This window comes from Odontomachus brunneus, unplaced genomic scaffold, assembly GCF_010583005.1.
Source record: "Odontomachus brunneus isolate Ranch 3 - 2012 unplaced genomic scaffold, Obru_v1 Obru_scaffold_081, whole genome shotgun sequence".
Lineage (NCBI taxonomy): Eukaryota > Metazoa > Arthropoda > Insecta > Hymenoptera > Formicidae > Odontomachus > Odontomachus brunneus.
In genome coordinates, this window is record NW_022639531.1 from 1,504,677 (window position 1) to 1,529,486 (window position 24,810).

Consider the following 24,810-nt stretch of genomic DNA (forward strand, 5'->3'; position numbering starts at 1 on the left):
CCCCCCGCCCCCCCCCCTTTTCCTCTCCCACGAAAGATTATATTTTTAAATCCTCCACCCTTTTCCGCGATAACAGTCGCGCGCAAGAATTCCCCGGAACGGCATAAAGAATTTGACGCGAGAGTAACAGGAGAAGGAGAATATTCCGGATACCAAGTACAGGTAGTCACCTCGGTGGCTACCTGTCCCGTCTGCGATATCCCAGAGATGAGAACTTCGACGTCCCATTAATTCGCCGTTGATCCGGCCGTCAGAGGAATCCCGAGACGTATCCGTAGTCGCGAGGAAGGAATCGATTCTCGTCGGTTTCCCCGCCAGAGCCGGATGAAATTTTCAGTTGCTTAAATATTTCATTCGAGCAACCGTCGAGGCATGTAATTATTTCGAACCGGCCTTGACGTTCGACTTTTCAACCTCGTGATGGACGCGAGTTTCCCCCCGAGAATATCCGTTCGTTCTTCCTTAGCAGAGCGCAAAAAGATGTACCTACGTACCGTCAAGTCTTACCTACTTTCAAAATTACGGAACGGAAAAAGACGAGTCTACTCTAACCGACCGGCGACGTAAATTCTTGTCATGCAGCGAATTCTCTCTCTAACTCTCCGTTAAACTTTTTGCTTCAACTTACTCCCTCTTCTCCTTTCTCTCTCACTCTCTCTGTCTCCTCTCTCTCATTTCGGTGTTTTCACCGAGTATCGATCTCTCGAAATTTCTCCGGAAAATCGGCGTCATACGTCGAGGAGCAAACATATCGGCGCTGGGAATCGGACGGAAAGGTCAGAAGGGTTGCACGGAACAACGCTGCGAAATGAGAGAGAGAGAGAGAGAGAAAGAGAGAGAGAACTGTAGTTGCACAGGATTTATACAGGATCGACGTGAATTATTGCGGGAGCACCGGGTGCCAAAAATAATTCACGTGGCCGAAAAAAGCGGTGGTTTAAAAAAAAGAGAGAAAACTCGAAACGGTAAAAATGTTTCGCTCGTAAATAATGATAATTTCGCAAACGATTTCCGCGAGTGCGCCGCCGTGCCGCCCCGTCAGCTGTTTCTAAAATTTGCAGGAGGCCACCGCGTCAATCCATCAAATTGCGATTCGTACCATTCAACTGCGCATTTTCAAGCACTCGTATGGCTAATAAACTCGGCATTGCGCGGGTGATTAATCGCCTAGTCGTGGACACCGAATATCCCGTGGCAGAAGTCAATGCTGAATTCGTCCGACAAAATGCACTGTCGCAATCGAGCTTCCTCGTAGTACATAAAATGCGATGTTCTTTCTTATCTCAAAGCTGATTGCAAGATGCACAACGTGTCGGGGAGGCTTCTGGTCACGCGGAAATGCGGCTAGGAAAACTTCTCAAGCCCAACAAGAAGACGACGAGTAGTAAAAAATAAAGAAAGAAGAGGGAAGAGAGAGAGAGAGAGAGAGAGAGAGAGAGAGAGAGAGAGAGAAAGAGAGAGGCGGAGGAGAGAAGAGCAACGGAGGGAGAAACGACCGAGGCTCTTCTCGCCAAACGCGCACCGGACGGGGATGAATTTATCGGCGATGGAAGACGAATGGCCAAGCGCGCCACGAATGAAACAAGAGCGACATCTCGGTGATAGGCATCGACCGTGACTGGGCCGACGAAGTTTCACCCTCCCCGGCAGAGGAAAGTTTCGACGTTCCCGCGCGTCCGCCCTACCGATCGCGGCGGCGGCCGACAGTCGCAGGCAAGGCAGGCAGTCGGAACAAAAAAAAAGAATTGTAAGCGCCCTCGAGGGTGCCCGGGCCGATCTCCCTGATCGCATTACCATGGCGAATTCGCATATCGATGCGCATACGAATAGGAATTTCCGCGGAGAATACCTGCTCACTCGCCTGCCTGCCGGTCTGTCTGCCTCATAGCGTTGTTCTCCACTAACGCGCGCCGCGAATGGCTTCATGCGTGTGGTAGCGCGGCCGTGAAACGCGCGCGGCACCGCGAGTTCGCAAATGGAAAACGCACACGGCGAGCTACTGAAATATATAGAGAAAGAAAGAGACAGAAACAGAGAGAGAGAGAGAGAAAGAAAGTACGCGGCCACCCTATAAACTACAGCTCGAGTTTTCAATTGCTCCGTTCGTGCTTTTATGGCAGGCAGGCAGGCAGGCCGGTCGAGCGAGCGACCGGACGATTCCACGTCGCGAATGTATATCTGCTGTTGAACACGCGGCCGGCGACCCTGCCGTATGTGTGCAAACGCGCTTTTTCCCCCTCGCCACCGACGGTCCCTTGCACGCCAATGTAGCGGTTACGCGTCGAGCATTATACCACGGACTGAAGTGGATACGCGAACGCGACCAACGGTCAGTGAAAGGGTATCGTGCGCGCGGAGGTGAATTCGAGCTCCCCTCATCGCGCTGAGGGAAATGTGTAAAAAACACAAAATATTGATTCGGTGACTGCTAATGTCTCGTGCTTATTTAAACTGAAATTCTTTCGTTTGCATGGGATGAGGCACAATGTGCCAATTAGTGACCAAGCGATCTTATAGTGAAAATTAATTAATTAATTAATTAATTAATAATTCATATAATTGAACTGAGTGCACACCAAATTAATTTTGTTGGACTTTCAATCGTGTTGTACTTTTTCCTCATTTTTATGGGAAAATTTTGTTATATTTATAATATCTTGTTAAAGGTGAGATTCATGTGTTGCATTTAGTGACACGACAGTTTGGTTTTGTGCCAGTTTGTGACACATAGTGAATTTCCCACTTAGTGATCAACCTCATCTTGTGAAAATAGAGAAATATGTAAATTTACTGATGAAAATTAATTAATGATAAATAATATTCGAATATCACAAATCGCTAAGATCATAAATTTAAACATGGCAATCTGCAGGCTAATCTCTATATTTATACTATTTAATCAATTCTGAGGGAGCGAGTTAATGCTATTTTTCAACTCTACAATAAATAAAAAACTACATCATTTTTTTAGAAACAGAAAAGTTTATATCATCTTATGACATATTTATTCAGCTCGTCAGTCTAGTGGAGACAAATAAATATATTAGTACCAATATATAACTACTGTCTGATATATACTATCTGTGTAGTTATTTTTTAAGTTTTCGAGCGATTGAAATGGTTATGTCAAAGTTGAAAAGAGAATAAAGATAAAATTATAAAACTTTATAAGAAGATAAAGCAATAAAATATACAATTTCCGTAATTATGGAAATTGTATATTTTATTGCTTTATCTTCCGTAATTATGGAAATTGTATATTTTATTGCTTTATCTTCTTATAAAATTTTATAATTTTATCTTTATTCTCTTTTCAACTTTGACATAACCATTTCAATCGCTCGAAAACTTAAAAAAATAACTACACAGATCTAACAAATGTACATGTGATATCAACTGTTAACTTTTGAAATGTCGGCGAGTACTGTTGGAACCGTTGCCGTCAGTAGTATACGCTTATAAAATTTTGATGTTCCAACGTTTCCCATGACATTCAATTTTATTCGCGAAATTTGTTATAACTGATAATATATAAGAAATTTAGACCGCTCGTTTTTATAAAATAAATTATAACTGTCCGTATATTAACTGATTTATTCAGAAAAACAGATGCAGAGCTAACTAATTGGAATATTCACTTTAAACAATTATTATTGCAGAAAGCTAAAGTTTGAAGAGAATACAGATTTGCTTATTTGACAAATATTTTCTCTCAATATAAAAATACGTACATTAGTGTGTAAACAAAAATATGTTATTAATACCCACCGAATATAAATACTTTTTTCCCTTAGATATTCTTTCTCTCAGTGCAAATAAAAAGATAATATCACTTCCGCCGGCCTTCCCTGCGCTTGGATGCCAATTAAGTTATTGATTACTAAGAAAGGGTGAGGGAGACAGACACTTCCGATAATACGGCGATATCCTCGGCAGCCGGGATCATCCGCGGATTAATTTAGAATCAAGGAGTAATTACATCTCGTTAACTGGAGCTACAATGACCGCGGAGGTAAGCTCAATGATTCAGCGCTGCGGATCGCCCGGACTAACTTTTGCCTCCAACTCCGGAACAGAGTTACTCAGCGGCTAATCGCGTCTCAATAATGACCACGCGTCCAGTCGCCTCTGTTTGAACGCACGAACAGCTGTCAATCCGGCATATTTTTCGCGCGGAACAAAAGCTTGCCGTGCGTATCGTGTTTGAACGCGTGTTCAGATTTAACGTATTTTTCCACCATGCTCAATATGCCCGCGACTCGTCATATCTGCATAGTTCGCACGCCACAGACACGTTCTTCAACCGCGAGCCGCGCTGAACGAACGGCGTTGCTACGTCGCGAAGGGCGACGGTTTTCAATTCCATCCTGCCCGCTCTTATGACTGACAGGTATTTACGGGATAACCGGCTGCCGCCTACGGGATGTGGCGTCAGGTGAAATCGCAAAAGCAACCGCAAAACTATATCGACTGCTGAATGCATCGCCGAGAAAGCATCTTTCATCGTCTTGTTTTCTCTCTCTCTTTTCTCTCCCCCGCCCCCCCCTCTCTCACTCTCTCTCTCTCTCTTCGCTTTCCCTCTTTCTTGTCAAAAACACATGCGGCAAAAAGAGTCTGGAATAAAAGCGCGACGAGTGTATATCCGCGCAAAAGTTGGCCCCCAGACAGTGGAATTAAAACGCCCTGCGGCCTCTGCGCATTTCCGACTGTTTCGATCTCCTTTCAGCCATTTGAAATTCCCAGATTTCGCTCGGCCGGCGCATCGAGCGTTCTAAATAACGGCCGCACAGAACGTTTCGCCGCACGCGTGCAACGTAATACCGAATGTCACGCCGATTTCGCGAAATCTGTTGTTGACATCGCGCGCCCGCGTGCGTGCGTGCGCATCATCGACGAATTTTCCACACAGCGTATTATTAACAAAACGCGCGGAAAAAAAAATACATAAAAATCCCGCACGAAGCAGTAATTTTTAACAGAGAATTTCTCTCTTTTTTCCTTTTTTTTCCCTATCAACCCGACAGTTTTTATCCGGACTATACGCGCCATGGAAACATTTGCGACCGCCAATAACGGTCTCCTCGTTGCGCGAATGAAATTTTCCTCGCCGACCGAATGAATAATGTCCCGCGACTCCCGATAATATTTTCATCGCTCACGCGAGAAACAGCTGTCCCTGTAACGTTCAATCGCGAGAAAATCACCGAACAAAACGCCGCGGAATTTTCTCGCGTCGATCAGGGAATCAACGCGACAGATTGAAAACAGGAATGCCTAAAGCTCGGAATGCAAAAGGTACAGGTAATGGGTTTCTTGCTAAATACTGCTGATTGTTAACACGACGGGATCTCGTGCAAAATGCACACGCGAGTCTCACTGTTTTGTCACGTAAGGTAAAAGCACCAACGCCTGGATATTATACGGAGAGAATATTATAGTTTCTTTTTTTTTCATATAAATTCTTTTCAATGTTATTGTTTTATTGGTCCAGAAATAGATTGTCAATAAAGTCCATTTTGCTAATGAACATAATAAATTTCGTTAGAAATATAGCAGATTTCGCTAAAAATATAAGTATTTTAATAGGATATTTCAGTTTCTAAAATATAAGTGGCACATCTGCTATAAATTATTGCAGAATGTCGATCCATTTCTCGGTTACAAAATCCTACAATAATTTTTACTAGAAAATTCTCATCGCGTAAAACGGGTAGCTAACTCTGAACACTTTTATTGCCTTTGGATCTTTAACTACGAATATTTAAATCTTCAATATATAGAGAATATATATGCATATATTGAATATATACATATATTCTACGTTAAAAGTCTAAATATTCGTATTGAAAAACCAAAGCGATAAGAGTTCAGAGTTAGATATCGGCGTTATTAATATCCAAGCATCGGTGCTTTTACCTCAAAAGTGACACATAATTCAATGTTCACGCGAATGAAAATTTGTGCAGATTAACTTTTAATATGGCTCGGATAATTCGCACAGTACTGTGCTTGAATAATTGCATATAATAATCGCAGTAATTAGTCACAATATCAGTTGCATAATAATCACATTTCATAGGTATTGAATTGTCACATCAATATATGATTCGGACATTTTTAAATTCGAGACTAACAAGCTACTCTCTTACTTTTATCGCTGGAAGATCAATGCGGTTTATGTCTACGCATGCACTACGTAAAAGTGACGCTGTTTGAGCGTTCGTGTTCACACTCACCATTTCAGGATGAGATCCATCGACGTCCAGCCAGCTCCACCCGCAGCATCCCGGACTTGGTAGCTTCCAGTCTCCGTCCTGCATCGTCCCACGTTGATTGCACTCGACTACACTCACGACGCGACAGATATTTACGCTTTAACGGCGTTTAACGAGCGTTTCGACGGCGCGAATAGGAAGCGTGAACTTATCCGGGAACGAAATCTACGAGTTCGATCAAACGAAAGACGGAATCGGAATTTGCGAATTTATTTTACGAATCGACCATAGACGCGAGTCGATATTTTCGCCCCAGGAACAATTTGCACACTTTATCCGACTTGAACTTGATGCACAACAGATTCGGGACTCGCGAATCGCGTGCAGAAAAATCGCGGGCTGTGAAATCGCGGATCGCGAAATCAGTCAACGCGATACGCGATTGATGTACTCCAGAATGGCGTGACTTTTTCACGCAAAATGGTCAGAATGGCGTGACTCTTTTACACCTAATCACGAGAATGGCGACTTTTTCACTCCCAATGGTCAAAATGGCGTGAATTTCACGCACAATGGCCAGAATAGCGTGACTTTTTCACGCACAATGGCTCCGTGACAATTCAACGGAGATTACTTCGCAATACCTGTGCGAAGTGCGCCTTTCTAAAAATCCCGCGAATTTAATTTCACGAAAGAGTCTGAAGGACGGAGTCGCGACGCGAAAGAAAGCATAAAACGTCGAAAATTCGAGAATCACGACGATCATGGAATTAATCAACGAAGCACGTGATCAAAGTACTTTAAAATGGCGTGATTTTCTTACACACAATTCCCAGATACCTCAACGGAGATTACTTCGCAATACTTGTGCGAAGTGCGCCTTCCTAAAAACTCGTGAATTTAATTTCACGAAAGAGTCTCTGAAAAACGAGGTCGCGACGCGAAAGCAAGCGTAAAATGTCGAAAATGTCGGAAGCGCACGGATCTATCAACGCAGATCGAAATATTCGAGATCGACGCGATTTTCTCACGTACAATGCCTCCACGACGCTTCAGCGGAGATTACTTCGCGTTACTTTTGCGAAGTATGTTATCCTAATGTGCTTTCCACGAATTTAATTTCACGAGAGAATTTCCTTGAGAGATGTAGTTGCAACGCGCGCGAGCACGGAAGCATAAAATGTCGAAAATTTGAAATTCTGCAAATCGCAAAATCTGTCAACGCGATCGAAATACTCGGCAATGGCATGATTTTCTCACGCACCGTGACTCCGCAATATACTTCAGCAGAGATCACTTCACGATATTTTCGCCGTGTGCGCTTCCGTAATAATTCCACGAATTTAATATTACGTAAGACTCGCTTTGAAGAACGCAGTCGTAACGCGAAGATAAGCACAAAACGATCGCGAAGCTAACCAATGCGAACAAAGTTCGCGACGTGAACTCGCTAGTTCAGCGAGCGTTGGCGCAATTCCAGTGCGCATTTTACACTGCTCGAAACAATTAGGAGGTGAAAAGTGAATACTTCTTTTGAATAATCAGACTGGATCATGTGTAAGAATAGATAGCAAAGATATTTATATAGATATATTTAAAAAAATAATTGCACTTTACGGAACATCCCGACATACTCATCAGCAGCCGTTTATTTAGAACACATACTGAGAAAAATATTTAGTATTTGTAACTATAACAATATAGAGAAATAGCTACTACAAATTATGGTCGAAGAAACTATTTTTCAAAACGAATATAATCAAATTAACATAATTATTTGTTCATATATAACTAAATATTTCTGCTTGTATATAACTTAATATTTCTGCTTGTATATATGAGAAAATGATTATAAGAAAATGATATAATCTCATTTTAACCTTAATCTTATTTTTAAAATAATAATAAAGATATTTTCTCTAAACAAGATTATTCTTTTTTCGTGTATTGTTGTTTTTCATGTTAGAACAACAAAAAAATATAATTGAAATATGATTGAGATAAAAAATAACTATAATTTTAATTAGATGAACTATTTTTCTCTCAGTACACGTCGAAACGCAATTGTTGTTTAATATGTAAAATGTTATGATCGAAAAATAAATTGAAAATATTGAAATTGTTATTTTTTCTATGATGTATAGTATAGTAAACAGAACATACTGTCCGTAATGAGTTAAGAGAAGAAAAATATTCAATATTTCAAATATCTATTTGTTGACACTTGGAAAATTGTATAGGCACTTGGAACAGTTCCAAATTGTTTCGAGTAATTCATTTCATTGAACGTCACATACACATATATATAAAAGTCTACCAGCAAAATAAGCCGCATTGATTCCAGCAAAATTCTACAAAAACCCGCCACCATAAAACTAATCTGAATCTTTGTTCTCGCTTTTGTATATATTATGACTCACCTTCGTCAGGATCGGCTACGTCAGCTCCACGTAAATCTGCAACAAGAAACGTACACGTTTACGTCGGTTGATTTCAGTTTAACTACTGTATACGCGTGAATTAGCTCTTTGCTATCGTAATCCGAGTTATCGTAATGCGAAGCTGTATTCCGGCTTTTGACAGTAAATGGTTGAGAAGGAAAGTACAGAAAATGTGTAAACTCACCTTCGAGCCGATCCTGCTATACCCGAACCAGTTCCTCTGATGCTGCATCTGCACCCACCGGCAAACGACAACTACTTCCGTGGTGTGGTCGCAAGTCCGCATTAGATCTGAAGCAAAAAAATCGTTTGTACAATTAATTATAACGATGAAAAGGTTGCTCGATGCCGACAAATTGAGGATACGAAGACACGACAGTACATTTCTCTTTTAGAGCTATACTGAAAAAAATTGACTAAGTTAATGAGACTTTGCTTAAACGAATAAAATTCGTTCAAGCAAACGTTTGGTCGATTGAACAAGTTATATAGTTGCTGCAACGAGAGAGTTATCAATTGATTCAATGATTGCGATTTGGTCAGAAAGTATATCAACGCAATTTATTGTTACACTAACGTGTAATTTGTTCAATAGACACAATATTTCTTTGAAGCCGGATGATCATCGATTTTATCCATCCACAACTGCTTTTTTCTCAATATATATTTGCAAATCTATCATAAGCTCATCGTAAACATCAAATTTGTCTGAGATACACAGAAGAAAAAGAATATTCTTGTTTGGAAAATATCTTTATTGTTGACATTTTTTTTAAATAAAATTAATATTAAAATGAGATTATATAGCTTTGAACGAAGATAAATTAGTCTTCAATCAAGACGAATATAGTACAATGAATACAATCATTTTCTCATAAAATATTACAATATTAATTTTGTTGATTATACATTATTAGTTTTCAATCAAGACGAATATAATCAAATTAACACAATCATTTTCTCATATATAAGCAAGAACATCAATATTGTTGATTATATACGAGAAAATGATTGTGTTAATTTGAATATATTCGTTTTAATTGTAGACTAATAATATATAACTAAGAATATTAATATTATAATATTCTATAAAAAAATGATTGTGTTAATTTTACTATATTCATCTTGATTAAAGATTAATTTATCTTTGTTCAATACCATATATAATCTCATTTTAACATTAATCTTATTTTTGCCAACAATAAAGATATCTTCCAAACAAGAATATTCTTTTTTTCTGTATATTCTAAAGTAAGTTTAGCATTTCGATCAAAAATATTAAATTAACACAAATATTTGTTTTGCCTACTACATAGAGTCGAGCAAACTTTTTCTTCGATAAAGTCTCATACGCGGAACGAAAAAGTTTAGTTGTATTAATTAAATTTCTGTAGTGAAACGCGAACAAACCAGGAATTCTGGTTGAAATTGCTGGAATTCTGTTCAAGTTAACAAGATTTCTGACAGACGAACAGAATCCTGAAATACGTTACTCACCCGTTCGATCTCGAGATGCTGCAATTACTACGAGTAACACGATGAACTAGCACGCGCCAAGTATCGTAATTAGGCTCACAATCGTTTCAATCGGCTCGGCTATTTGGAAATAGCACGCAACGCGACGTGTTCGGCTCGACGTCAAAAACTGTTATAATAGCGATCGAGTCGCTCACTTGCGCGTGTGTTGTTCCAAAGGTCGCGCGAGAGATCGCGCGACTCTCGGCGCGCCGTTACATTACATCATTGTTTCCATTGTTTAGGGGATCCACATAATTTAACGGCTCACAATATGATGTTTACGTACGCGATAATATTATAAGCGGTTTCACGCGCGCGCGTCTATAAGCGTATACGATAATATTAATATCATATTCACCGTTATACGCTTTAAATTCCACCGTCATCTAGACTACGTTCCCCTGATAAGACTGCTTCTGCTCTAGATTTGAAATGAAAAGCAATTTTCCTTATTAATCATGGCGATAAAGAGTTACACATACATATACACAATAGCTCAATATTAGCAAATTAAAACATTAATTATCGCGCTATTTCTATTGACTATTGATTGTATGAAAGCTTAACTGATGATCAGTTTTAGCTCAAAAATATAGGAAATGAATGCAATTTGAGTTCTAGTTTCCCCAATTAATTATAACGATGAAGACATTGTTCCAACACGAAAGATATAACTATATATTGCTTTTTAGAAGCAATAAAAATGCAATACGATATTTATCCTCTTGGTTTCGAGATGCTGCAATTACTAGTAATAATCTTCATGTAATTAACACGCGCGCAACGTATCGTAATTAGTTTCATGATCGTTAAAATTAACTTAAAAAAATTGGAAATAGCACGCGACATGATTATCTCCGCGTCAAAGACTGTTGTGATGTCGGTTGAGTCACTTACACTGAGAAAAATAGCTGATATTTGCAACTATAAATCACAGAGAAATAATTACCATAAATTATGTCTAGGAAACATTTTATTTATAAAATTCTACCATAATGTGTTAATAACAATCTTTCATACGCACGTTACTACTACTGTATTTCCGTGTTAGAGCAATCAAAAGATATGGTTGGGGCATTAAAATAATTATAATTTTGTTATATAAATCCCATTCCTTTTCTCTCAGTGAACTTGCTCTAAACGCATGTGCTAAAGTCGCGCGACGTTTGTTTTCGCTACCTAATGTTCTCTACATCGCAATACTAACTCATTATACGGTGTTTCATGATGTTTATGTCACGGCTGAGAGTTAACCCCTTCACTACCGATCAGGAGAATTCTCGTCACTCAATTTTTCTTAAGTCGGTTTTTTTTTTTAATCGCCATACAAAAAAAATATTGTGCTGAGAAGAGCAATTACTCAATTTACTTTCCTTCTTTTAAGTAATAGTTATCTTGAACGAAGAATATATTTTTCAAAGCCCTAAAATATACTCAAATGTGTCAAATTTTAGAAACAATCATTGTAATATGCTCGAGAAAATAATTTGTTTTCTTTACAAGAATATCAAAATTTGATTGAAGAAACAGTTGGTTCGACTCTACGTGACTAAACAAACCGAATGTATGCTTTAATTTAATATTCTTTATTGAAACACCGAGTCTACTCGAATTCAAAAACGAATTTCGAACAAATTTTATGCTTATTATAAACTTATGGCAAATTTACAGTTACATAAACCTAAAACAAGCAACATTTACTTGAATATAGTATATATATTTCTGTGTATAGTGAAGGGGTTAAAATGAATTAGGAAAGTTTACGAGCTCTTGACGCGCAGGAGAAGAATATTCGGAAGCTAAACGACTCGAGTCGAACGCGGATCTTCGGGTTGTTAGCCGCGTTGTATCTAAGCCGGGTCTTTTCAAGAAACATTTTGCGAACGTTTCAACTTTCAAACAGCGAACATCTACTGGACGGCAGGGTATCTCGTTCGCGAGATGTTTGAGCACCGGGGCTGTATACGATTTTCACGGGAGCGGATGCTCGCGTCGTGTAATTCTCGACGGGAAAGCCAGTGCGCGCGCGGATTAAACGGAGAGCTCGGCAGAAACTGCTCGCGCGCGCGTCTCCGGGATCTCCATGGAAAATGCATTCCGACTGCATTATTCCCCGCGCGCGAGGAGTCGTCTAAACTCCCGCTTGTTTCTTTCGCGAGCGGATAGAAGTTTTGAAGCCGTTCGGCAGCCGAAGGGAAATAATACTTATGGAAGTAGTTTTGGGAACTTGTACCGCTCTCTTATTTGCAAGTATGTGGTAGCGAGAGCTGCCCTATGAAGGCAAGGCGCCGGAATAGCCGGCATTATCCGCGAGACAAATTTGCGTCTCGCGGACATTCCCCCCGTTGCGGCATCCAATCTCGTCAGCCATCGAATGCGAACGCGAATCGCGCAAATAATAAAATTATCGAACGATCGAATCACATCAAATATTGATTTAATTAGATTACACGTATGTGCTTTATCTCTTCAGTGGTGAAGCCAATTTGAAATGACTGCGTAATTCCCCCCAGGGCGGATTTTTTTAATAATCATATTTCTCTCTTTTCTCTTTATTGCTGTTTTCTTCAAAGAATTTTGGAGAGTAAAATACAACATATATCTAATTTGTATTTGCAATAAATTAAGAAAGTACACAATAATTTAAGTGCATTAAGCAAGGAATTTCACATTTTACCAAACTTTCAAACTTACATTTAAAAAGTTAACATGCTAAAAATATTTTCACAGCAATATAATCACAGATGATTCAACGCAACTAAAAAGCCAATTCTCAGACGCATAACTAATCTGGAAATTTTTATTGTCTTAGTCTTTAAATACGAATAATTAAACTTTTAATATAAAATACATATATATATATATATATATATATATATATATATGCAAAATACATATGTATATATTTTATGTTGAAAGCTTAAAATATTCATATTTGAAGACAAAATAATAAGAATGTCCAGAAGGAGTATAGGCGCATGTCTGGGAATTAGTATCTTCACCTTAATATATTCGAAGCAGGAGACAGATTGTGTCATTGATTAAGAGGCAACATAATCTCCTTCGCGCGAGAGCGAGGCACATGGAGAAGAAGTGAACGGAACACGGTCGACGTCCGCTCGATACGCGGTAAATTTACGAGACAGAAAGCGCCGCGCGGAAAAGTAATTTGCGAGAACAAATTTCGGCAAAGCGGCCAGGGGCAGGTAAGGGTGAGTCTGAGGGGTGAGTGCGAGTGGTGAAGCTGTGGAAGCAGGGAATGGCCACGCACGAAGAAGGGAGCGAGCGAGCGAGAGCGCAAGAAGGAAAAAATAGAGGAAAATCTCCAATGCCGTATCGCGGCGCACTCACGGGCATCCATTTTAAGTTTCGGCCCGGTACACCGCAATCTTCATGGAAAACTTCCGCGAGAGGAAAGAGAGAGAGAGAGAGAGTGAGAGGAGACGAAAGAAAACGTAGGCGAGCGAGCCGTGCCGTGCTGGGCGAACTGCAAACAGAATAAAGTTTCGGTCTCCGGCGACTACGGCGCAGAAAGCAGTGGCGTGGTGTGGTGTAGTCGAGATTGCTGGTTACAGGAAAACGGGTCCGAAAGAAATATAAAATACTGTCACTGCTCTCCCCGTCCCCTCTCTCTCTCTCTCTCTCTCTCACACACACACTCACCCTTTCCCCAGCCGGCAGTCTACTGCTAAGGCGACCGTTTCATTTCGCTCGTAGACACGAACCGCCAGCCCAATATATCCCCGAACCAAACCGTTGCCGCCATGCAAGTTTGCAACGATCTTTCATAAATTTCGCGTGGCTTAAAGCCGTCGATGAGACCCACGACGCGCGAGAAATATTGCGATCTTTTTTTCTTTCGACTGATAATTGCTCTCATCCTGCTATCGTCGATATTTATTTACCCACTCGGAAGGAAGAGAGTTCTTCTGGTGTCAGATGGACGATAATTTCGTTTGATTATTATGCACACGATCATTTTGTAATTATTATTTATCGTTGCATTAATTATACATGCATTAATTTAATACAATCAAGTATTTACGATTAATAATTTAGATAATTATTTATGATTTAATAATTTTCGTGTGTATAAAATAGCGTGCATCACGCGCGTCTGTCCCAGGAGCATGTGAATGTGTAAATCAAAGCCCCGGAGCAAATCGCGAGATTCATTTTGTCGGTCGTCATCGGAAAGTTATTTCACGAATTTATACAAATTAGGCCGCGGATAATCGCGTACAGGCATAAATATGGCATATGTCGCGCTCCGGCTAGTTCGGGAATGGAATCGGTAAGGCTTAATTCCATTCACGCGTTACGATGCGGTATGCCAGGCCACCGCAAGCCATCCGATTGGCTTGTGAGCGCATTACCGCACGCGGCATACCGCATCGGTTCGCGCGGACAAAACCGGACCTTCGTGCTGCAAACCGATACGAATGCACGCGAAGTAATCGCATCAGGGACTGACGCAGTCACCCTTATTAAGGTTCCTAGCTACTTATGTATGCCATCTTCACTTATGACGTCAAGAGCACGAGAAAATACATGCTTAAAATTACTGTGAAATTATATTAATATTCCTTAAATATTCCTTAAAAAATTCAAAAAGTATATATATTACCGGCAAAGTGAGAAATTTGGCATTATATATGATATAGGCCTAGACATTATATATAAAAAATGATAGACATTCTATAAAATGCCTAGATATTCTATACAATACCTGAATTTCACAATACCGCTAATAAATATATATAAAATAATAAAGTTCCAATGTCTAGACACTAATAATACTGGTACACTGAGAGAAAAAAATATCTTCGAAATAGAAAATATTTATTCGCGATGAATACTAATAACATATTTGTTTGTAGTGGTATGTATAAAATATTTTTTAAATAAGAAAATTATATTTTCTTTCTTAAAACCTTAGCTTCTCATGCGGAAGCAATTATTTATTCTACTTAAATTAAAAAATTTAGATATAAATCAATATGTTATTAGTACCAAAAATAAAAATTTTTTATTTCTCAAATACTTTTCCCTCAGTGTACCAAACTCTGAACATTCTTATTATTTTGACCTTTAAATATCAATATTTAAACTTTCAATATAAAGGGAGGGACGCGCGAGTACATATATTGAACTTAAACTTTCAATAGAGAGAGAGAAAGAGAGAAACAAGTATATGTATATATATTGAATACACAGAGAGAACGATTTATTGATTCAAATAAATGTTTCTTTGGAATAGTCCAAACGAATTATTTGGTTGACACAACAAAAATATTTTTTTGGAACTAAGCCGCAAATAAATATTTTTGTTGCTTCAAACAAAATTTTATTTGATCAATCGAAAAATTCATTTGGACTATTCCAAAGAAGCGTTTATTTGATTCAACCAAATCGTTCTCTCTGTGTATATACACATATTTTACGTTAAAAGTTTAAATATTCGTATTAGGTGTACAACTTTGCTTCCGCCGTTTTTTTTCCAAAATTCGAGGCTTTATTGTAAAAAAAACTGGTTATACATTTATGATTCAAAGTATTGTCCATCGCTGGCCACTACTTTCTCCCATCTTTCGGGCAGCGTATGAATCCCGTGTCGAAAAAACTGGTCATCTTTTGAGGCAATCCACGAATCGATCCAATTTTTTACTTCTTCATAAGACCGGAAGTGCTGGTCAGCCAGGCCGTGTGCCATTGATCGAAACAAGTGATAGTCAGAGGGAGCAACGTCTGGAGAATACGGCGGGTGGGGTAGGACTTCCCATTTCAACGTTTTCAAGTATGTCTTGACCACTTTCGCAACATGGGGTCGAGCATTGTCATGCTGCAAAATAACTTTACCGTGTCTCTCGTTGTATTGCGGCCGTTTGTCTTTCAATGCTCGGCTCAAACGCATCAATTGCGTTCGATACCGATCGCCTGTGATTGTTTCAGTCGGTTTTAACAGCTCATTTTTAATACACTACGCCGAGCTGGTCCCACCAAATACAGAGCATGACCTTGGAGCCGTGAATATTCGGTTTGGCCGTCGACGTGGAAGCATGGCCGGGAACTCCCCATGATTTGTTGCGCTTGGGGTTATCGTAATGAACCCATTTTTCATCCTCAGTCACAATGCGATGCAGAAATCCCTTCCGTCTTTGCCTTTCAAGCAGCTGTTCACAAGCAAACAAACGCCGTTCAACATCTCTCGGCTTCAATTCGTATGGCACCCAATTTCCTTGTTTCTGAATCATTCCCATGGCTTTGAGGCGTTTTGAAATAGCTTGTTGAGTCACTCCCAATGATCGTGCCAATTCTTCTTGATTTTGACACGAGTCTTGATCAAGTAATGCCTCCAATTCTGCATCTTCGAAAACCTTCTCTCTTCCATCGCTATGCCGGTCTTCGACGTCAAAATCACCGTTCTTGAAGCGTTGAAACCACTCACGATACATTCTTTCACTAATAGCGGCCTCACCATAAATATTTGAGAGCATTCGATGAGCCTCAGCCGCAGATTTCTTCATATTGAAGCAGAAAATTAAAACCTCCCGCAAATGACGAGAATTTGGCTCGTAAACTGACATTTTCAATCGAGAATAACTTTATGAAGCAGACACAAATCGACTAATATTTCTATGGGGTTATGTTGACAGATGCCCAAGTTTATTGTATGACGTCTATGATCTATTTATTTCGACTATCACTTACCGCTAAAGCCATCTATAGGAAAACGGCGGAAGCAAAGTTGTACACCTAATATTTAAAAATCAAAACAATAATAATTAGAGTTACATACCTATATTGTTAGCGTCCAGTTTATATAAATTCGTAAAATAATTTTCCGACCGACAAAACTAACTTGACGACCGACAGAATGAATCTCATGATTTGCTCCGAGGCTTTGATTTATACATTGACCCTGGATCAGGCGTGCGCGATGCACGCTATTTTATACATATGAGAATTATTAAATCATAAATAATTATCTAAATTGTTAATCGTAAATACTTGATTGTATTAAATTAATGCATGTATAATTAATGCAACGATTGATATCATTTTATTTCTACATATGTTTGACGGGAATTTTGAGTGTGTTTTTTCACTTCTGACATTATTAATCAAGAGTTCCGCGGCGAATGCCCAGGGACCTTAAATAATAAGTCGCAATAAGTAGCGGCGTGATTAAGAAGAAAGAAGAATGCGAGCGACGAGATGAAGTTTCTGATTCTAAATATCACTTGCAATTAAAATTCTTCCCCGATACGTGTGCTCTTCGACTGATTGGGAATCTTGGAGGGGCGCGGGATGAAGACTGAACAAATAGAATTCACCCCGCGATACGGAATCTCGAAGAAAGACTGAAATTATTCGCAGGCGCGGAAAAGTAGCCGCCATCGATCGGTCGCTGTCAGCAACGAGAATCGTTAAACCCGGCGCGTAATTCGCGCGATCTCCGGCCAACTTCTCCGACGAGCTGAACATTTCAAAGCCACCACGAACAATGTGACGTCGATTGATAAGAACGATCACTCGAAGCCCGATACATGAATAGAATCCGGGGAGAAACGGCACGCGAAATGGATTACCGTATTCAACCGTCCCCTAACCGACAACGAGAGGAGATCACGAGTTACAAGGGTGAAGCCGATTAAGAGATTTTTTAGAAGCTATTTGCTGTAGATAAAGAGAGCGCGCGCGAGAGAGAGGGAGGAGAGAAAAAGAGGGAGAGAGATTCGCGAAGGGAAGTCCCCCAGTGGCGGGATACCACATTCAAACGCATTTCGGGATACTGAAGGATACATTTGTATTTGTCGAAAGAGAGAGAGATCCTCTCCCGCGATTTACGTTTCCACTTTTTGCCAAAGGTTCTTTTGTATCCACTTCTCGACTGCAGCTGCACTTGCGCGAGCATTAATGAAGACTCGCGCGACGATTCTATTTGCGCTATTAACTCTTTATACACGTATTCTCTCGAGCTTCCTACTTCTCCTTCCTACTCGAGCTTCCTACTCTTCCTTCTCATCCTCCTCCTCGCCAAAGCAAACGAACGAGATCTTTTTCCGGTAAACGAATGAGACGCGTTTTATTCCTCTTATTATTTTAGGCTTGTCTTGTCTGCGGCAGTTGCCGTGTGCATTACAAAACCCGCGTTATTCTTCCATTTCAAGCGCGTAATTATAACAGACCGACAAAGACAAACGTCGCAACTCTCGCGACGTTCATCTATTTAATTACGTCTCTTTGATTTCACTGAGAATCGAAGAGAGTTATCGAGCAAGAGGAGAAGTTGACGTAACGGATATAACGGAGTGCAGTGCGCACTCCTTCATCCCGACATTCCATCTCTATCGGGGAATCCTCACGTTCTACCGACATAATGGAAAATATACTTCGAGACAAAGGAAACGAACCGGCTCACAATCTTATTGTTTCGACCCGCGCGGGTTTTCTCTCTCTCTCTCTCCCTTTTTCCGGTGTTTAGAAAAATATTCCAAACCCTTCATTGAAATTCTTGCCGTAGGGTTATCCCGCGTGGTACAATCGCGACGGCATACCGGCCGCGGCCGATACGGCGCGGTACCATGCAAAATTAAATGGCGCGCATTCCTCGGGGCTGGTCGATGTTTTTGTTCCCTGTGCGCCAGCCGCGCCACTGCCACCGTGGCTGGAGGAAATCTGGTAGCTTTAGGCTCGCGTCCAACCGCTCGCCGGGAAAATTTGCTAACGCGTCGCGCCGCGAGGCCGGCCGGTTTGCCAATCGATCGGCTCGCTCGCGCGAAATTGAAGCGCAACCACTGCGAGTGTCGAACAGATGTTTCGCGGAATGCAGTCGGCCTGAAACGCAAGCCAACCTTCCACGTTCCTCATTCGAATCATCGAACGAATTATCGGTTCGTTCCACGACCTCACTGCGATTATTTTACACGCACGCGAATTTCGGAGCGCGTAGAATGCGCCGAGCAGCAACTGGTATACGCTTCGTTTGACCATAGGGGAATAGTCTGACAGGTCAATAGGTCAGGCGTGAAACAAGCGGAGCGAGAGGAGCCCAGTTCGAAATTTTCATCCCATTTTCGAGCCCAATATTCCATTTAACGTTTACTTTGAAGCCTACATCGATCTCCTTTGGTTCTATTCAACCTATGCTGGAAAAAGGACTTCATTGTCGAAACGAAAATTGCGTACACCGAATCATGATTTGGTTGAAATGAAATCAACCAAGTGTTTGATAATTGCGACCAAAAAATTTAATTGTCACTATGTGTGTTTAGCTTTCTAGTAATTCGTGTGCTTAGCACAAGTAAAAACATGTAATGCCAATCAAATCGTATATATCAGATATTTTAGTTCTAAATACAAAAATAATTTTTTCAGCGTACTAGATTTGTTGAGAAATCCCTTTCAGAACCTATAAGCGGGATTTTGTGCGTTTTCTGCTACTTAGGCATTAAGTATAATTTCAATTTCCATATGTATTAAAATAATATATGATCAGAATGAGGTGTTACAGATATTAAATGTTCTTACAGATATTAAAAAGTTCAGGTCGAAAGTAAGTCTAAAATTCCCCTCAATATTCCATTTAACATCTACTTTGACATCTTGAAGTCTACATTAATTCCCTGCGATTCTACTAAACCTACTTTGGTTTTGCCAAAGGTTCTCTTTAAAACCTACAAAAAAGGTACTCATTAAAACCTACAAGTGGCAATCTGTGCATTGAAAGACAAAATATTTGAGAAGTAAAAAATATTTATTCAGTAGATACTCTCTAATAACATATATTTACTTAATAAAATATGAAATATTTTTCAAATAAGAAAATATATATTCTCTTAAAACCTTAACTTTTCATGAAAGCTTAGTGAAAGCAATTGTTTATTCTATTTAAACAAAAGAATTAAAATTTAAGAAAATATGTGATGTTAATATACACTGAATAAATAAATAAATATATATATATATATTTTTTTTTTTTCTTTTAGTTATTTTTTCTCTTGGTATGTCATTTAAAGTAGGACTCCAGTAGTAGGACTCTCCAGTAGGATTATGTGTATTAAATGTATACTGTTCCTTCAGGATATACAAATGTTAAAAAGCTCAGATCAAAAGTAGAGTTAAAATTTCAATTTGGGTAGAGACACGCGGTAGAGAATAAAACGTGAGAGTGATGGAACAATAGAAAGAAGCGTGATTGCTCATCCGGATTAAAAGGTCGTAAATTAACGTTGCGAATTGCCGAATGTAAGTATGCGTACTTACCGCGGAAAAAAGGAGCAACATTACGTCGACGGCAGTTAATTAACACACGACCGACTAACATGCATTCATGATTTAGCGGGCATCTCATTTACTCGGATAACAAGCGCGCTATCGCAACACGCAATTAAATTCTACTATGCAAACTAATTGTTAGTCCAAATGATACGCATTCCACGCGAGCGTAATGGACACGGACGAAACTTGCGTCTCTTTTCGCTTAATAGCTCTTAATTTCACAATTAGTTGGCGAACGCGTTGATTGATAATTTGGTATTGTATATGATAATTTTTATCGCGCTTAACGTCCACTACACGCCTGCGGAGGATTAATTTTACAGATTTTATCGTAACGTCATTCTATCGTGGTACAATCACCATTGTTGTAGCAGCAATTTCTAAAAGTTCGTCGGATTTTTAGCCATACTTTATTAATACATTATCTGTAAGAGGATAAGCTCATCAGTAAGCAAACCTGCGTTACCGCCACGCCTCATCAATTTACGTATGACACATAATCAATCGCATGGAACGAATGAAATACATAACTAATAATAAGCCGATAATACGAGTCACAGATATGTCACAGATATGTCACAGATATGTCACGAGCTGCATTTATTTACCGTGTCTCTGATTATTCCAATGTTAATTGAACTTTGAGATAATCAATAGAAATTAATGCGCGGCAGTCAGCGTGTTAACCCCTTAACTGTGGAGGCAGAAATGGACTAGTGCCATTTCTGTGTTGGAAAAAAATGTTGTCGAATTTTCTTTATGATATTATTATAAAGATTTTTGGAGTCGCTAAATCTGAATTTGATATCAAAATTTCGAAATCAAAATGGCGGATAAAAATTTTGAAAATAATCGGATTTTCATGAAAGTTGGTATTTATATGTTTTTGGGATCACTGAATCCAAATTTGATATCAAAATTTCAAAAGTCAAAATGGCGAATTGAATATGGCAAATCTAAATTTTGAAAATAATCGGATTTTCATGAAAATGAGTGTGTTCAGACATTTCGTCTGAACAAAAAAAAACAAACATTATAAAAACAACAAAAATTAAAAATTATAAAAACAAAAAAAATATATAAAAATAGAGTCAGAATTTGCTACGTCCTCATTTCGTGATTCCGGGTTCGGCAGAGAGCGGTATTATGTAAATGTTTTTTTACTTAAAAATTTTTTATTCCACTATTTGGAATTTTGAAATTTTGATATCAAATTCGAATTCAGCTCCCAAAACATATAGATACTCACTTTCATGAAAATCCGATTATTTTCAAAATTTTGACCCGCCATGTTGGATCCGCCATTTTATATTTCGAAATTTTGATATCAAATTCGGATTCAGCAACACCAAAAACATGTAAATACTCACTTGTATGCAGAAAACAATAGTTTTACTATTTTTTTCTACGATGCATGTATACACATCATCCACACTAATGGCATGACTTTTTCATTCGCATATACACGTCATCCACAGTCAAGGGGTTTTTGCCATTTTTCAGGCAATTGATTTTGCGTCCGTACGTGAAACCTTGGAGCCAATGAGATCATGAACGATCCGACGAACTTTTGCAAGCATTTGTTACTTTAACCGGACGACATACGTCTTTCTTCAAAATGTATTCAATTGCGCGAAAAGAAAAAACGTACATACAGAAAAAGAATTAACCGCGAGAGCTAAAATATACACCATGAAAAAATACTTAAAATTTATTTATGTGATATAAAATTTATTCACAGAAAGAAATCATATTTTAATAAGTAATAAATTTTATATGCCATAAGTAAATTTTCAAATATTTTTTCTCGATGTAACCGTAATAACTGATATGCTATTAAAATAGAAATAGTTAATGTCATTGTTATCGAAGCTAAATTTATTAGTTATTTGAACTTCAACGCTACACAGCCAAAAATATTCATTATGCTGAGAAAAAAATACTTGAAAGTTTATTTGAGGGATATAAAGTTGATTTCTCAGAAACAAAGTTCATTTCTATGAAATCAACTTTGTATCCCACAAATAGATTATCCCACAAAGAAATATATTTTTCTCAGCATACTAGATAGAAAGTTTTTATAACATAATTTTTCTTTTCATTTAACTAGCGCCTTAAACCGTTGAAAACAAAACTAATACTTCGGTTCACAAATCCAAGCCAAAATGTTTCTCATTAGTTTTAACCTAGATTAATGTCCACTTTAATGCAAATATAAAAGTCAGATCATAAATCCAAACCTAGGTTTCTTGTTAGTTTTAATCTAAATTAATGTTCGCTTTAACGCAAACATAAAAAATGATGTTTTTCGTACTTACATTATCACGTAATCCGATCCTTGTTCCGTGGAAGGACAATTTTACATCCACCAGAAGCGCGATAATTTTCCTATTCCAATGATCTTTGTTTCAAGTCGCTACGACATCTACAAGTGGAGTTATCGACGATTGTATCGATCCGCGCGTTTTTAGATCGTCCAGCGTTGTCGCTACAGCGAGCTGTGAATGAGTCACTACGCGACGTATGAATGGAATGCGGAACGGGTTACTACTTCCGGAGGTCACCTTACACTGTGCGCGACGGCACGCGACAAGCGTGCCTATCCCCCCTCCCCCCACCGCTACCCCCCCTTCCGCGATTCAGATAAGCATAGTGTGCTGCCTACGTACTCGCTGCGGCCACGCGGTAATTCATCTCACTTTAAGATATAAGACCTTAGCAGAATGACTGACTTGTAACTTCAAACAATATTTTATAGACTAAGTATAAGTTTGTCTTAAGTACTGTCTTGTGTCTCAAGCTTTTAATGTACATGAAATGTCAAATTTTGCAAGAGATAAATCCATGTATGTAAAGACATAAAAATAACAATTTTACTATACAATTAATAATAGATAAATATTTTTTAAATTTCTGTAACATAATATATTTATCCTCATAATTATAAATTATGTTATTACATATAAAGAAGTCGTTATTACATATAAATATGTAATAACAGTTTCTCATAAGTTGAAATGTATTTCAATAAATGAATGTAATTTAAACTCATGAGTGAACTATACATATATAGTTCATTCATGAAGTTAGATTATATTCATTTATTGGAATTTAACATGATAAATAAACGTAAAAATAAATAAAATAAAAAGAAATAAAATAAAAATTGTTATTTTCAAGTCTTTATATGTATGTAAAGAAATGCGACTACTAATAATAGATAAATATTTTAAAAATATTTTTGACACGTAGAGTGTTATATATATATATATATATATATATATATATATATATATATATATATATATATATATATATTTATTTATTTATTTGTATTTATAAATATATATATATGTATATACGTATACATGTATACATATGAATGTTGTAATCAATTAAAGCACGGCAAATGCGATAACATGAGTAACACATAATTTCTTTCATATACGACCGAATAGTTCAGATTTCTTTTTTGCCTTGTCCATTATAATATGTCTATTGTAATGATGATATTAATATCATGTTATGTAGATTAGAGTAAGGAATAATTCATGTCGTGGTTACACAACAAATCAATATTGTTTACATTATATGTTACGTAATAGCGTTATGTTATACGTATATACATTATTACACAACTACAATTCAATATCGTGATAATTTGTAAAATTATCAATTCGTGATAATTTGTAAAATAGTAAAGAACTGTAAGTCTAGTTTCATGAACTTGCACACGAGAATTGATACGTGTTGTATATTTCGTTATATATTCAGTATATATTATCAATGCTAATAAAAATTATATATATAATAATAAAATCGTAAAGAGAGAGAGAGAGTCAAACTTTTGCTGTTTTATATATTCATTAATTATATGGATTTAGGTGCTCGTGTGTAAGTAGAACTTGTTAAATTGAATAAAGAAATCCTGAATGAAAAGATCCTCAAGAAATCCTGAAAAAAAGTTTAACTGGACTAACTAAATTTCTAGTGAAATAATCCAGAAATTCCAGCTGAAATTACCAAAATTCTGCCCAGATTAACAAGAATTCTGGCAGCTTCAACCGGAATTTTCATAAATTGATACACTTCTCACAGATTAGAGAGAAACCCAGGTTTTGTAAAGTTGATCTTGAGGCTAAGCTCTGCGTAATAATTCAACTTGCAAGTAGCTCAACGAGCAAGCAGAAGAGGCAAGATCAAGGAAGTAGGCGTAGCCTGCTACTCAAAAATCGTCTCGAAAGTGCAAAAATTCCGAACTGATGTTGAAATGAATATAAACGTCTAATGAGTCTTCACGACTCTCTCTCTCTCTCTCTCTCTCTCTCTCTCTCTCTCTCTCTCTCTCTCTC

At 38.3% G+C, this 24,810-nt stretch overlaps 1 long non-coding RNA gene across 4 annotated transcripts in view; it reads right to left on the minus strand.

The window, feature by feature from the left end:
* LOC116847623 overlaps nt 1-24,810 on the minus strand; it is a 170,324-nt gene that overhangs the window by 138,842 nt on the left and 6,672 nt on the right. For 3 of the 4 annotated variants that reach the window (XR_004378796.1, XR_004378795.1, XR_004378797.1), the window contains 2 exons: nt 8,841-8,947; nt 8,636-8,671 (listed from right to left, as the gene is read on the minus strand). This is a non-coding gene — a long non-coding RNA (uncharacterized LOC116847623). Of the gene's footprint in view, nt 1-8,635; nt 8,672-8,840; nt 8,948-10,153; nt 10,289-24,810 lie in introns of those variants that run through there. The other variant, XR_004378798.1, reaches the window with a different exon arrangement.